This window comes from Chiloscyllium plagiosum, unplaced genomic scaffold (assembly GCF_037043375.1).
Source record: "Chiloscyllium plagiosum isolate Xiang-an unplaced genomic scaffold, Cpla_swu_hap1 HiC_scaffold_51, whole genome shotgun sequence".
Classification (NCBI taxonomy): domain Eukaryota; kingdom Metazoa; phylum Chordata; class Chondrichthyes; order Orectolobiformes; family Hemiscylliidae; genus Chiloscyllium; species Chiloscyllium plagiosum.
The window spans coordinates 30226564-30243596 of NW_028270189.1; the positions used below are offsets into that span (position 1 = coordinate 30226564).

The 17033-nt window shown below is 43.4% G+C and overlaps 1 non-coding gene across 1 annotated transcript; it reads left to right on the forward strand.

The window, feature by feature from the left end:
- Positions 1-2113: 2113 nt before the first annotated feature.
- Positions 2114-2185, forward strand: trnag-ucc (transfer RNA glycine (anticodon UCC)). Its single transcript has one exon. It is a non-coding gene; the product is annotated as a tRNA-Gly (tRNA).
- Positions 2186-17033: the final 14848 nt, after the last annotated feature.

Below are 17033 nucleotides of genomic sequence, written 5' to 3' on the forward strand. Positions count from 1 at the left end.
TAATTATTGGGTCACTATCAGGTAAATTGCTGTCAAATCTTGCAGCTATCTTCCACTTTCGATCTGTTTGTAAGGTCGCTCTTTTCACATTTTAGTCCGCAATTACACTCAATTCTTTTTTTAAAATATGTTTTTATATGTATTCGCCCTGAGAAAACTAAAATGCCATTTCAAAAACGCATTTCCTTGCAAAATACATGATGCACATTTTTTATAAAAAGTACAGTCTATTTATTATTTCTCCCTTCTTGCAATGTTATGCAACCTTCGCATTTCTTAAAGCTTTTACGTATTTTACCATTTGTATTTTAGGACAATATATCTGAATTCACATTCGGTTTTCTGGTGATGTGTATAATAAAATGGTTACAACAAACGGCACCATGCATTGTTAATTTGAAACTTTTAAAGAAGGACAGTGGATTACAATCTGTTTAATTTTGTATTTCATTGTTTTTTGTTGGGTGGTCTTCGAAGTGCTGAAAATCTAACAGCAATCCCAAAGTCCCCTTTCCTATGGAAGAGGACTTTTCCAATGATCGGTATTGATTCTAATAGAAATATCCTCCAGGTTCTTAATTCCTATTTTATCATCCTGGAACAAGAAAGCACTTAAACCCAATTCAGAAGCATCAGCGGCCATTTTGAAAAGACTGGAAAACGCAGGGATGGTAAAATAGGTTCATCAATTCAAATTGCTTTCATCCGTTCAACATTAACCTCGCACTCTACTAACTAAACCACCTTTCTCTTATTTCGTTCAAAAACATGTTAAAGGCGCAGCTGTCCCGTCAAAATTATGGACAAATTTCCTGTAAAGTCAAACAATCCAAACATCTATTAATTTCTCATTTAGTTTTAGGAAAGAAATTCTAATAGTATCACTTTTGCTGTCTCCATCAACATCTGTGCGCTTGTGTGTGTATGTCTGTGTGACTGTATGTGCACGTGTGTCTCTTTAAGTCGATATGTGTGCTTCTGTCTGTATGGGTCTTTGCACATCTCTCTGCATATGTGATTGTGTCTGAGTCTCTGTACGTATTTCCGGCTGTTACACACACACAGCGACAGACACAAAACACACACACACACGATATCTGGAGGTTCCAGAGGCGGAAGATCAGGGGTTTTTCCTCAAGGCGTTGGGTGGTGAGTGAGTTGTGATAGAGAAGATCCTGGTCCTGCATGTCCTCAGCAGATTCGGAAGGGGAATTCAATTCTCCCTCCGCCAGTTGTTGTTTTGTATGTTGCTCCTGACCCATCAAAACACAGATCTGTGTGAATGCGCAAACAACCTCTCTCTGTACATTTCACTCGGAATAATGTCAATAACAGGACGGATTAAAACAAAATGCAAACTGTGTTGAATGCTGGATGTAGGGAATCATGTTACTGTAGAGCCTTTACAGCACTGAGATCAGGCTTTCGGCCCATCATTCACACAACAGTCTGCACTCCCTGTTGAAACCTCTCCAATTACCCAGATCCCTGTCTGATTGAAGACTGTGTGCGTGGAGTGTGCACATTCTCCCCGTGTCTGCGTGAGTTTCCTCCGGGTGCTCCAGTTTACTCGCACAGTCCAAAGATGCGCAGGTCAGGGTGGATTTGCAACGCTCAATAGTCAATAGTGTCCAGGTGAGTGTTGGTTATATGGTTAGCCATGAGAAATGCGGGGTTACAGGAATAGCGTCGAGGGTGAGACTTGGTGGGATGCATGATGAGCCGAATAGCCTGTTTCTACACTGTAAGAATTTTATGATCCTATATTCCATCCCATCTATATCTGTGGATGAAGAGGACAATCACCTGATCAAATATCCCCTTCAATGGGTCAACGTTTGCTTTCTATCTGACAAAGAACTGCAGATGTTGCAGATCTGAGAGACAGCACAAAAAGTGCTGGGAAACTCATCAGGTCCGGCAGCATTTGTGGGGAGTGAACCTTTTGGATCCAGTGATTGTTCTTAAGGGCTGAAAGCTTCTGATTCTGATGTTTTCAGACCTGTTGACGTTTTACAAACAATTGCTTGTTTTGCATTCATCCCCAGTTCAGTTGGTGACGATTGCGGCCTTGTTATGTCCGTTTGGGAAAAGGGACAGTTTATTTGCTAGCGCGGTGGTGGTGTAGTGGTGAGCATAGCTGCCTTCCAAGCAGTTGATCTGGGTTCGATTCCCGGCCATCGCAGTGTCGTGGCTTTTCCTGTGGTTTTGTAAGGAAAAGTCTTGAGCACCAACGTTGCATTCTGTGGCGAAATAGATTTGTCAGGTTGCTTTAGGGTTTTCATGGTGATGGTTCCTGTTAATTGCCATGACAATCCGGGCAGCGTTGCTCGAAAGCTTTCTTCTCTGCTGCCCATTGCTTATTTGAATATTGTTCGCAACATAAGGTTCGTTTTGTTTTGTTGGAAAAGTGAGAGATTGCTATCGTCAGAAACCTTAAATAATTACAGAAGCCGCTGGAAATTCGGAACAGATTCAATAGCCTCTATCGTGGACAGGAAGGAGGTTTAAATGCGTCAAATTTCTTCAAGGTTAAAATACATTCGCACCTCAAAACCATTTGGAAGCTTAAGAATTACAAACATCACATTATAACCTTTCCTCATCCGTTCACGTTTCACAATATCATTCCGGTAGCAGGAAGTCCAGTTTTGTATGGTTTATGCAATGTTACTATATTCGAACATTGACTGTTTCGTAGTTAAATGATGTTTCATTTCGTTCAGTTTTCCAATAGAGTTGGGTTAGTCCACACTTTGTTTTTTGTTTGTGTTACAACGATAGTGTGAAGTAAATTGTGTTTCGGTTCAAGCCTGGAAGTTTCACCAATTGAATTGCATTGCCGTACATTTGCCTTCAGTAGAAAAGAAAAAGGGATCTAGACCATCTTCTTAATTAATAGGAGTTTGATCTGGTTCAAAACCTCCTTAATTTCGGTCAATAAATGTTCCTACAGTGCGCAACAATGATTTTCACAGATTAGAGGAGGATGCACAGACATCGTTATTAATTGTTATTACCTCGGACATGAGACGTTTGGGAATGATATTCCTCAGACCATCGACTGTCTGCTCAGCCAAGGTTAAAGGCCTGGAATCCGGCAAAATTGGGAACAATGCAATTCCCAGGAGACTGAGAGGTTACTAACAGAGTGGGAGGTGGAGAGTCGGGAGCAGAACTACAGGGACAGTCCGCTCTGATCACTGACCCTTCACCGTCAGTATATCCAGTGCCAGGACTAACTGCCATTGGTCAGAATGACAAAATGTTACTATGGAAAATAAAGAGCATGAAAGTAAGGAAAGGTTTAAAGCATGAAAGCAAGGGAAGGCTTAAAGCATGAACCCCACTGGCGATCTGTTGCAAGGGGTCTGTAGAATACAGGATGAGTTAAGAATAGTGGAATTCTCTCACACCAATTAGCAAAGAAAGGTTGACGCTGAAAGGTCTCGTTGGTGAGATTAGATGACAGTTAGTAAAGTTAGGCTTCCTGTTAAGTATCATTATAACTCGAATGGGAACATAAATATTTGGGACATGACATTAAGTATCAAATTAATAGTTAATAGAGTCAGCCTGATTGAGATTATTGACAATAAATAACAAATTATGGCATCGGGAAAATATGAAGTAGGGTCTGGAATGAAAGACCATTGTTGCGAAAGCTGACATTAAATATCTAACCGTCACATGAGAATAACGTTAAGTAGAATGAACAATTAAACAAATGATGGGAACTAACATCACTGGTTTATTGTGTAGCGAGTGTGAGGTCCTTTGATTAATATATTTGGACATGCTGATAAGCAAACAAAGCATGGGAAAAATGTATAAAAAACCATGGACAATGAAGTTCGAGAGCATTCGAGAATCTGCTTTCTCGGTGTCCCGGTTTTTCATTTGCAAATAACAGACCGACCTATTGAAGAACACTCTACGTCTCCTGGTGATTCTCCAGACTTTTTCCACGACAAAACTCAGCAGGTCTGGCAGCATCCATGCAGAGAGAATCGTGGACAATATTTAACAACTTCATCAGAATTCAATAATCTCCCACAGGTACTGCCAAACCAGATAGTTTTGTCAGCAGTTTCTGATTTTGTTTCAGATGCTCAGAGACCACAGTTCATTACATTAACTTTTAAACCATTGCAGAAAGTTCTTTGTGGTTCTTCACACGGAAATTTTCCGTTTGAGGAACATTTTCCTGCCCCCATTGGAAACAAGAAACCCTGCAGCAGAGAAAACAGATGCTTTAACAACAACGATCGCTGTCGCCTTTGGAGGTCTTGAACCACCAGCCTTTCATTTAACGGTCTAATACGCTGAAACTTCCAACCTAAAACCTTGCCCGAACATCTAAAGCAGGTTGTGACGGATTTCAGTCTGTCCTTCCCAGACCGAGAAGTGTCCTCTTATCAGTTTTGTTTTTTCCAAAATAAAGTCTGGAACATTCATTATGGAGCAGTCTTATCCCATCCACGACAGACACACCCATGTCACTGAGCACCAACTCTACTCCAACTGGGGCCACCTCCCTTCAAGCCTTCTTGTCCCTTGTGCAGTCCCGAGTTTTTTCATTGTCCCGGAGTCTCGATGAGGTTTGTATTTGTCATGTAGGGGAACGAGAATCATCAAAGTTAATGGTCTGTCCTCTTAAAGAAGGGGTAGTGGTCTTGACTGTCTCTGCTCATTTGGGCAGTTCACCCTTCTTCATTCTCCTTGAATTTCACTTCTCACAGAGTTTCTGAAAATTCACAATGTTGGAGACTGGGTTATATGCTTTGCCTCTTTTACATTTTTTTCCACCTACCAATTGATATTTTCCCAAAATCTCTTTAACACTCCTCTGCCTTGCACCATGTCCAGGGTCGAGATTTCCTGGCATTTGGAGAGATTCCCGAGGTTTTCTTTGGAGCCAAGAGAGTTAACTGAAGATGTTATGCAGCTGTTTATCTTGATGGGGGAGGGAGCGGTGGGGATTGGCACATTGACGATCAGGAGGAAGTATTGTCACTGAACAGGGTCAGTGTCCAGAGGACTGTGATTGAAGGAATTTAATGAAATGCAGCACTTGTGCACAGTAAATTCACAGAATGCTGTAGAAAACCGACGGGTGCAGCGGTAACTGTGGAAAGAGAAACAGAGGTAACATTTTTCGAGTGATGTATTTGTGATCAAACACTCGACTTTCTAGCGCACGACACTGCCAGCGAAATTACAGTCACTGAAGTGTTTTTGAAGAAGATTCAGGTCTATTTGTTCATTCAAAAGTCAAAAAAGACAATGCTGCAAACACTAAGAGCTGGCACTGGACAGTGCAGACCGACCTTGAGGGTTTTTTCTGCTCTGATATACACCTGGGATAATGTGGCACCAGAAGGCTTCCTCACAGCGGAAGGGACCAATTACGTAATACTTCGGTGTGGAGGATATTTTCTCTTTCAGAGGGTAGCAAATCTGTGAAGTTGTTTGCAACAGAGTGTTGTCAAGGCTGCATACATGCAAGGCTGAGAAAGACAGGCATTTGGTCACTTCGGGAATCGAGGGCCACAGAGATGAGGCCGAAAGGGGATTTGAGGATTAACCAAATCAGCCGTGATCTCATTGAAACTTGTCGCTGACTTGATGGGTTAAATTGCTTCCATCTGCTCGAATGTCTTTGTTGTCATTTCGAAAATGTGAACCACCATTGCAAATTAAGAAAAGCAGAAAGTTTAGAAGAGACGATTACAGTCAAACTGAGTCAACATCATTTTTGAAAGGAAAAACACACGATGACAATCTAAGAGATTTCTTTGGTAGCATGACCTGCAGACTTGGTGAAGGACGATGCTCAGTAAAGCTCATTTGAATTTTAGCAAGCAATCAATAAGGGGCTATATAAAAGTCCGTTGCACAATAAAGGAGTTCTCGGTGTTGGGTCATAAAGCAGCATTGTCTGTCCATTGTCTATTTAACAGAAATCACCGAATCAAGAATAATGAGCAGTTTTCAAGTTGGAAAGATATATTTAGTGAAATCCAGACTGGTTCGTCATCGGATTTAATGTTTTATCTGACCGAATGACTTGGAGGAAGTGGCAGAGTGAAATGCTGCGGTACACAACAGGTGGGTGAGCATATTGTGGTAAGGATGTGGAATTTTGCAAACAGGTATCGATAGAATGAGTGAGTGGAGAAGTCTTGGCAAATGCAGTTTCATGTAGGGGCACTTTTATCTGTTAATAGGTTCACAGCTCTCCATTCAATTTGCAATGTTGCAACCCCACACAAGAGCGCATTCGCTCGCTGTTGCAGATTTTGTTGACACATTGTTACCACTGCTATTGATCATGTGTTGGTTTCTGAGTGAAAATTGTTTCCACTGTACCAGAGGTGCCAGAGACACGTTTATCAGTTCAGCCGAATATACGATAAACAATGTCCCTTTCAAAACGTGAGGTTCCATTCCAACCATGCACCAACCAAAATATCCAGAGCTGTGGAATGCAAATGGCCACATGCTCGGGGGATTGAGAGTGACGGCTCCATGTCAAATCGTGCTGAAACAAAAGTAACTGATTTAGAATGCTCTGAATGAAACCGAACGGAACTTTCCCTAAACTTTTCCCAATTCACTCGGAAAATGATGGTGTTGCGTGCACGTGGGTTTACGTAATGAACAGTTTATTGTCAGTAACAGGAGTGGGGTGGGGCAGGATAGTGAGGTTTTCGCGTGGCTGAGATGTGATCTGGTCGAACGGGGAATTCAAACGCCCACAGAACAGAGAGCTGGTTGATCCAGGAACTCACTCCCATCTTCTGTTCCCAACCCAATTCTCCAGCCTTCTGTCTGTGACACTAAGCTCCCCTGAATTCCGGATCCAGTCTATTTCCCAGAATGGGTCTGAATCCGCCCCAACCTTCTCCACATCCACAGCTGATACACCGCGTCTGTGTGTGATTGAACACAGTTTCAGTCCCACACAGCAAACCCGGTCTGTTCGGAGCAAAGTCATACCCGCTGCGGGACAGATATATGGGTCTCTGGCCCCAAATGTGTTTCTGCGAGGGAGTAGTTAGCTCCTTCACCACTCACGGCAAGGACTGGTGCTTCAAAATGTGGGGAGAAAGAAAATAGGCACAAAAGTTTGGACAGGTTAGGTCAAGGGTTATTGTCAGCATCAGTGGAGTCCCTGCTTCAGAGTCTGAGTTTGAATCGCACAGACTTGGATCCAATTCGCATTCAGGAAATAAAGATTTATTTCTCTTTTTTGGTTTATCTGAATGAAAACTATTTCCTGCTTCCACACAGAGCACAGACGCGGATCTGCCAGAATCAATCCAGTGATTGATCGCATCCAACTGGAAGGATCATTGTGGCAGATACACGAGACACCTCTCACCGCAAATCGCCTCTAAGGATCTCGCCTTTCTCAGCTGAAACTATCTCACTGTTCCTTCAATGTCGTTTGTTTTAATTCTCGGAACTCCCTCCCTCGCGACATCACGGATGCATCTCTGTGCTGAGTACTTCCACGATTCTGTCAAGTAACTTATCATCTCAAGCTCTGGAGTAATTATGGATGGGCAGTGAAGCTGATCCCAAAGAGTGACGTGCATACTCCAGAAATTTGTTTCAAACGGCTGCACTTTCGAAGAGGAAACCCGAAAGTATTCGGGAACAAGTGAGAAGTTTCGAAGGGGGAGTAGGATAAACTGAAAGTCAAAGATGACCAGGAGACGTGAGGCAAGAAGTGGGTTTGATGCTGTTGGTGCAAGGCTCAATGTCAGTGCTAATGGGTTAGCCCTGACTACCCACTGTTAACACCGACTCACACACCACTCCTGGTAAATTCAACACGATTACCCTGATCTTTTGGTATGAGATTCCCTCTGTGCATATTGACGCGGTTTATCGGCCCCGAGAGGATGAACGTTTCCCCTTTACCCTGTCAGATTACAGAGGGGAAGGCAATAGTTTGAAAGCAAAAAAGACCAGCTGTGACCTGTTCTTTCCTGCATAAGTGCAGGTTGATATATATTCTCATCGAGCAGCTTTATTACTGCAAGGAAGTCCGAGTTACTGTGATCAAATAGTTAATTAAATGCACAAACGGATTTGAAGAACACCGTATGTGGCTTTGTCAGTTAAAGCATCTGGTAATAACCAGGCGAGTATGGTGTCAAATGCTCTGAAATGTTCCGTACATTGAAAGTCCATTGCATAAACTTATTGCAAAAGCCATGTTGTTGATCCAATATCGCGACAGTGAGGGCTCAGCGTGCTTCTTGTGTTTGAGCTCAGCCCGTTGTTATTTGGTGAGACCAAGCCCTGCCGCCTGCTGTGGGCCCATTAGTCAATGTTCAATCCTGCTGATCCAACGCCGAGATTCTGTACACTGCTCAACAATGATCTCTCCATCGCTTCTACTTTTAGTCTCTCGCTATCACAGCAAGTCTTTTTTAAATAATGAAGTGAGGCAGGAGACACTGCAGACTTGCCAGGAAATGTTGTGGTAATAACGCATCCATTGCGAGATGACAGCTCTCATTGTCTGCTGTCACCATTCATTAATTTTAGGCAAACTGCAATGATGTCATTGAAATCCTATAATTGGAGAGAAACTGCTTTTCTTCTGGTCGGTTAGGAATTCTAATTACAATTGTAAATGATCGTATTTTGAGTGAAGAAACGTCACCTCACCTCAGACCTAAGTGACAGAGATATTACCTGGAGACTGTGAGCCCAGTTCTACACACTCTGGCCGGGGTGGGGGGGGGGGGGGGGGGGGGGGGGGGGGAGGGTAGCGGGTTGGGGGGGAGGCGGAGAAAGCCACGAAACAGGTATACTCTCAATCTGTCACCGGATTTCAGACTTTTCCAAGAGAAGGAATAGAAATTGAGGGATATTGACAGACAGAGAGTGGGAGAATGTAGAAGAGAGTGAGATGGTACAGAGAGACAAAGGGAGACAAATAGATAAGCATACGAAGGTAGACACTGAAAACAGAAGCTCTCCATTCAACGTTGTTGCTCATGGACAGAAAGGAGAAGAAAAAGGTAATGAGTAAGGCCAGACTTGCACCAACTCAGGAGAACAGCAACAGCATTACAGCCGATATGACATTTTTCATTTTACAGATGACGTATGTCAGCTAATGAGAGATTCTGATATGTATGCTGACTCGTGAAGTGAAACTGGCAATTACCCTGGAATTAAAACAATAAAATGCACAGGTAACCTGATTCTGTCGATATGAAACATTAAATCTCTTTGTCTCCACGGATGCTGTCAGGCCGGCTGAATTTGTCTGTCAATTCCTGTTGTTGATTCAGATTTCCAGGATTCGCACTTATTTGTTTTACGCCAGTCTGAATACTATTTGTGACAAAACTCCATCAATTGCCAGCACCATACAACATTCCCTGCTTTGGGAAGGCTGTCAACAAGATAACCTGTCAGAGGAAATCTCCCATTGCCACAGCAGTAAGAGTACTGAATCCTTACCACTAGACTTCCAGGGAAATTGAAATATGGTGCTGTATGTTTCCTTAATGAATCCCCTTTTATTTTTTCATTTGTGATCATTTTATCTGCACATCAATTTCCTTCTTTCTTCCATTTCTTTCAGCGTGGAAAAGGCCTTTCCGCCTATCTGCAGTGCGGGAGACCGGATATTTATCTACTTTAGTCCCAGTTTCCAGCATGAGGCACTTAATCTTACATGTTCTGATGTTTTCAGGGTAAATTACAATGAGATACTCCCTGTGCTTTAAATGACACAATCATAGGACTGAACTTTGACGTGGTCACACTGTATGTTAATCGCCCTGAGGAAATCATCCTCATTTTCATTCACATAGGTGGACAGACAGACAAATCCCCCGAGATCAGGAGAGATGTCAGGATGAGACCAGTTTAACGTGCTTCACATCTGCCAGTTTCTCCGACGACCTCACCGCAGCATGTCAAAGATTTGTGCAGCACAGAAAATGCACTTCAGCTGAACAAGTTTGCACCAGTCGAACACTAGTCCCTGACTGTTCTCGTCTCATTTTCCAACAGTTGGCTCACAGCTTCAAACGCAGTTGGTGGTAGAAGTGCACACCTCAATGCGTCTCAAATTTCTCTAGAAATTTCTGCTTGCTGCACCCTGACAGGCAGTGGGTTGCAGATTCCCAACATGCCCAATTTGCCCATTTTTGTTTTTAAGCTGACTCTTCCAGTCGAAGTCAGGGAGCAATTTCCCTTCGCAATTATTGACATTTCTCCATCACCATCAGTAGGATTCGAGGCTGCATGGTTTAAGCCATATAAATTTCAATTCCATTGCCTTAACCACTCCTCCAGGACGACAGGACGACACTGTACAATTCACTTTCCAGGTCTCTTTCCTAGTGGAGATGAGGAAGAGTATATCATTATTGGGTTTGTTTGAATCCAATCATTTCACAGCTTCCAAACGTGTAAAATTTCGGTGCGTGGTGAGGCTGGCCGCATCATCCTGATGGATGGAATGGGCATTCAGTTAAAATAAAAACAGAACTTGCAAGAAAACCTCAGCAGGTCCACCAGCATTTCTGGAGAGACATTAAGAGGCAATGTTTCAGAACGTCATCAGCGCTGTGTTTTCTCCCACAGGTACTCCCAAATTGGTTCGTTTCTGCAGCAGTTTCTTTTTGGTTTCAGATTCCCACAAGTTACAGTTCTTGACATTAATCTTGACAGCAATGCGCAAATGTCTTTGTGGTTAGTCACACGGTAGTGTTTCCATTTGGAGAATACCTGTTGATCTCATTAGAAATTGAAACAGTGCAGCAAAGCAAACAGATGCATTAAGGGCAGCAATCGCTGTCGCCCTGGGGGCTCTTGAATCAGCTATCTTTCATTCAGCAGACTAATGCGCTGACACGTGCAATCCAGCACATCACACGATCCTCCAAAGTAGACGGTTACTGAAGCTCAACTTCAGTCTGCCCTTCCCAGAATGACAACTGTCCTCTATCAGATGTACTTTTCCAAAATAAAGCCTGGGACGCTCATTATTAAGACCTAGGAACAGTCTGATCCCACTCACTGCAGACATACCCATGTCACTGGGAAACCTCTCTCCCAGAATCGGGACAGTCTGGTTCCAGCCTCTCAGTGTTTGTCTGGCCCGAGCTTTTTCAATGTCCTGGAGTCCTCATATACAAAAATCTTTCAATGTCTCTGATCAGTTCATGTCCCGAGAACATCAGAGTTAATGTCCCGTCCCCTTAAACAGGGGGAAGCTGTCTTGACTGTTTCTGCTCAGTCCGACAGTTCACCCTTTCTCATTGCCCTCCGATTCCACTTCCCAAAAAGTTTCTGAAGATCCACAAAGCTGGAAACTGGTTTCCATGTTTGCCTCCTTAACATTGTTCCGCTCTCAAATGTCAATATTTCCCCAAAATCTCTTCACTATCCTCTGTCTTTCACCATGTCCGGGGATGAGAATTCCCTTCATGAGGAGAGAGTCCAGAGGCTGGTAAGTTTCACTTTGGAGCGAAGAAGGTGAACCAGAGATTTCCTGCGGCTGTTTATAATGATGTGGGAGGGAGAGGTGGGGATGGGCGCTTTTACGAACAGGAAGAAAACTTGCCACCGTCCAGGGTCAGGACATAGAGGACTGTGATTAACGGAATCGAATGTAAAGTCGCACTTTTGCACAGTACATTCAGAGAATACTGCAGAAACTCGATGTGTCCAGCAGTATCCGTGGGAAGAGAAACGGTCAAGGTTTTGATAGTGGCACAGTTCTGATTAAGAACTCGAGGTTACAAAATCAAATCGAACAACTGGCATGGTTTGTTGAGATTGTTCTTTTTTCGAGTTTGAGCGCGAAATCGTCCTTTCGGAAATCATTGAAAACGGCAGAATTCGAAACTGCGTGGGGATTCCCAATGGATATCTAACCCATCACCTTTCCCACTCGGACCTGTCTACACATTTAACTTCCGTGCTTAATACATCTTATGAAATGAATGTTTCCAACCTGAAACACCAGTATTTGGCTTGCCCTGTCCGCAGCCTGACCCCAGTATTCGCTGTCCCCCTCTCTTGGTTCAGAACGGAGTAGGATGCTGGGAGATCCAGTTGAATTACAAGCGTTGCTGAGAGATAATTGTGGCTCAGCAGTTAGCACTGCTGCCTCACAGCACCATGGTCCCAGGTTTGCTTCCAACGTCGGGCCACTGTGTGTGTGCTGTTTGCACATTCTACCCCTGTCTGCGTGGGTTTCCTTCCACAGTCCAAACATGTGTTCGTCGGGTGAATTTGCCGTGATAAATTGACATAGTGTTTGGTGCATTACTCACAGAGGGTCAGTGTGGACTGGTAGTGCCGAAGGGAGCCAAACTGGAGGGAATTTAATCCATTGAAGTGGATGGGAAGGATCCATTTTCATGTGCAGAGAGATTAATAAACATAGCAATGGATCAAGAAAATAAAAACGTTGTTGTATTGGTCCAGTGCTTTCATCGCCAACTGAGTTACTGAGGGTTACCTCAGATTACAACAGGATCTGGACCAGATGGGTCAATGGGCTGAGAAGTGGCAGCAGAAATTTAATTGAGATAAATGCGAGGTGCTGTATTTTGGGATAGCAAATCTTGGCAGGACTTATGCCATTAATGGTAAGATTCCAGGGAGTGTTGCTGAACAAGGAGACCTTCGAGAACAGGAGTTGGGAGGTCATGTTGTGGCTGTAATGGACATTGCTTAAACCACTGTTGGAATATTACGTGCAATTTTGTTCACCTTCCTATCGGAAAGATGTTGTGAATATTGAAAGGGTTCAGAATAGCTTTACAAGGATGTTAACAGGGTTGGAGGATCTGAGCTGCAGGGAGAGGCTGATCAGGCTGGGGCTATTTTCCCGGCTGCGTCGGAGGCTGAGGGGTGACCTTCTCGAGGTTTACAAAATTATGAGGGGCATGGATAGGATTAATAGACAAAGTCTTTTTTCCTGGGGTCGGGGAGTCCAGAACTAGAGGGCATAGGTTCAGGGTTAGAGGTGAAAGATATAAAAGAGACCGATGGAGTAATGTTTTTACGCAGAGGGTGGTACGTGTATGGAATGAACTGCCAGAGGTGGAGGCCGGTACAATTGCAACATTTAAGAGGCATTTTGATGGGCAAATGAATGGAAAGGGTTTGGAGAGAAATGGGCCGGGTGCTGGCAGGTGTGACGAGATTGGGTTGGGATATCTGGTCGGCATGGACAGGTTGGACCAAAGTGTCTGATTCCATGCTGTGCATCTCTATGACTCTATGATTCTATGTGATTTTGAACAAAATTCGCTTTTGGCAAATCTAATGTGCAATTCATGTCTGTTTGTGGTCAAGATTTGAAAATGTTTCAAATACTCACAGCTGGCTCTGCAGTGTTAAGACCGACCTTCGGGTGTTTATACTGCCCTGATTTAAATATATGGATAATGTGGGACCAGTGGGCCTTATCACAGCGGATGGGGTCAAACATATAAGACTGACGTGAGGAAAATATTCTCTCTTTCGGAGGATAGCAAGTCTGTGGAAATGCATCCAACAGAGGTCTGTCAAGAATGGGTGCATTCAAGGCTGAGATAGACAGTTATTTAGTCAGTCCGCAATCAAGGGCCACGGAGATAAGGCTGAAAATTAGTGTTGGGGATTATACAAATAAGCCGAGATATCATTGAAAGCTGTCGCTGACTTGATGGACTAAATTACTGCTATCTGCTCTAATGTCTTTGCTGTCATTTGGAAAATGCTAGACACCATTTAAAATGAGTAAAAACACAACGTTAGGAAGAGATGTTTGCACTCAAACTGAGTCAACATTATTTATTGAAAGGAAAGTCACACTTGCCAATTTGCCAGATTCCTTTGCTAACATGACCAGCAGAGCTGATCAAGGGAGCTGTTCGGTGTAGTCCTTTCGAATTTCTGTCAAATACTCAATTAGGAGCCATATAATAGATCATTGCACACTGAGAGAGTTCACGGTGTTGGGTAATAAATCAGCATTAACTGTCCACTGTCTACTCACAAGAAGTCACCGAATCGGGATTATTGAATAGTTTTCAAGTTGAAAACATATAATTAGTGAAATCCAGAATGGTCAGTCATCGGGCTTCAATGATTTCTCTGTCTTAATGACTTGAAGGAAGTGGCAGAGTGAAATGTGTCCAGTTCTGCTGCCGATACGCAATCAGTGAGCGGGCTTATTTTGGTGAGGACGTGCAAAACTGTAAAATGATATCGATAGTATGAGTGAGTGGAGAAATCTTGCAGTTTCATGTTGTGAGTGTGAGGTCATGCACTTTGTCAGGAATAATCAAAAGACAGACTAATATTAATATGGAAAGAAACCCAATAAAAGGGTGGTTCAGATGGTTTCCAAGAAAAGTCGGAAACTAAGTCGCCTGTAAAGTAATCGATGACCAAGATATGGCTCGTCTTGGTCTATGGGCCATACGTATTTTATTGATTATTGTTCTCCAAACATTCTTTACAATAGAACCGGGAGTGGGAGAGGGGAAATTAAGATCACCCGTGATTACTGCCATCTTTTAGCGCTCACACACAGTACTTTTTCTTGTCCGTCTTATTTCTCACTCCGGTTACTGCGAGTGGGCTTACCAAGTACACCTGCTACTGACTTCTTTTCTCACTGTTCCTTATCTCGGCACAAAACACATTTTACATCCTTATTTCCTGAGTCAAGGCAATCTCTAATCATTGCATAAATATCACTAAAATCTCGGCCTTTCGCACGCCTCTGAATGCCATCTTCCAATATTAATTGATTCTTTACTGTGTTTTAATTGCACATGATGAGAGAAAGACAAAAAAGATATTGGTGGACTTGGGCTTCACACGCGCGTTATTGAAGTTAAAACGCAGATTACTGCCCACAATACGATCATAGAAGCACTCAATTAATCTTCAGGAAGCACAGAATAAGTACAGTGTTGTAGGGCATGTCAAGAGTAGCACTAGAAACACAACAGAAATACTGCTCTGGGCTACTATTTTGTACGTATTTCTCAATGAGCAATAGACTTTTACATGTGTTCCATCAGGAGATACTTCACACAAGGAAGTAACCAGTGCTGCAGACGGTCATATAATCCCAGTTCCAACTCCCGGGATCAGAGATACTCAGTGTCCTGCATATCGATATGAGGAACAGCTGTCCGTGGCATTTACGGACTAGATGAACTTTATGAATGCAGCTCGCACGTTGTCAGCCTCTTTCTCCTATCTCTTGTTTCGTGCAGTTCCTTGGTGGAATCTTGTCAAATACTTTGTCCTGCACTTGATGGGTCTTGGGTCTTGTGTTCTTCAACCCCAACAATCGGAAGTGGAAACTATTGATTGAAACTAATTCAATTCATAACACTCACAGGACCGCAGCGTTTCACATGAGCTTCAGCAGCGCTGAGAATGTCATCGAGAAAGGGGAGGAAAAGGCTGGAAACCTTTTTCACAGCTCCGCTGAAAATTCCAACAACAACTCCGAGGACCGGAGCTTCACATCTTTCTGCTCCAAAACTCTATGGTTTTCTGCCGCAGAGAATTGCACCCTCAACTCCCGTGTGCAAGGTGAGGATACCAAGCCCGACACTATCAAGGATGGTAGTTAGAGCGAGGGCAACACCGGTCACTATCATATGGACAGCCACAAACACACTCTTTTCATATGGAAGTCCATTCCTTCACACTCTCTTCATTTTTTCCATCATCCCAGAGATTATTCTGATAAAACAGCTTTGCACTGCCTCTGTGACAAGGGGACCATTGATTTATAAAGGTCAGAAAGTCTGTCCACAATAGCCGACATACTGCCTCAACAACACTCCACAACTGCTACACATGATTCATTTTGTAATGAAGGCTGACATTTCATTTCCTGTCCTGGTTAATGGATGCCCTGCATGAATTCTGTTCGTGATGTGTGACCAAGGACATTCCGGTCCTTTTTGGCAAAAGCACTTCCCAACCTCTCACCTTCTAATAAATACAATATGAAAAGGAATGCATAAGTTAACAAAAAAGAACAAAGGAAATTTACAGCCCAGGAACAGGCCCTTCGGCCTCCAAGTCGGAGCCGATCCAAATGTACTGTCTAAACCTGTCGGTCAATTCCTAAGCATCTGTATCCCTCTGCTCTCCATCTACTACATCTGTCCACACGCATCTTAAATGAATCTACCGCGCCTGCCTCTACCACCTCTGCTGGCAACGCCTTCCAAACGGCCACCACCCTCTGTGTGAAGTACTTGCCGCGTGTATCCCCCTTAATCTTTCCACATCTCACCTTGAAAGCGTGACCTCTCGTTATTGAATCCTTCATCCTGGGAAAAAGCTTGTCTCTATCTACCCTGTCTATACCCTTCACGATTTTGTAAACCTCAATCAGCCCCCCCTCAATCTCCTTTTTATTAATGAAAATAAACCTAACCTACTCAACCTTTCTTCATAGACAGCACCTTCCATCCTAATAAACCTTCTCTGCACCCTCCAAAAGGCGTCCGTATCCTTTTGATAATGTGGCGACCAGAACTGTATACAGATTTCTAAGTGCGGCTAACCAATGTCTTGCACAATGTTAACATGACTTGCCAGCTCGTATACTCAATACGCCGTCCAGTGAAGGCAAGCAAACCATATTCCTTCTTGACCACTCTATCCACCTGTGAAGCAATCTTCAGGGTACAATGGATCTGCACTCCCAGATCTCTCTGCCCAACAACTTTTCTCAAGGCTCTTTCGTTCATTGTATAATTCGCTCTAGAATTAGTCTTGCCTACATGCATTACCTCACATTTGTCTGGATTGAAAACCATCTGTCACTTTCCGCCCAAATCTCCAGTCCCTCTATATCCTCCTGCATTCTCTGACAGTCCTTTATGCTTTCTGCTACTCCAACAATCTTAGATAATTAGATTAGATTCCTTACAGTGTGGAAACAGGCCCTTCGGCCCAACAAGTCCACACCGACCCGCCGAAGCGTATATCACCCAGACCCATACTCCTAC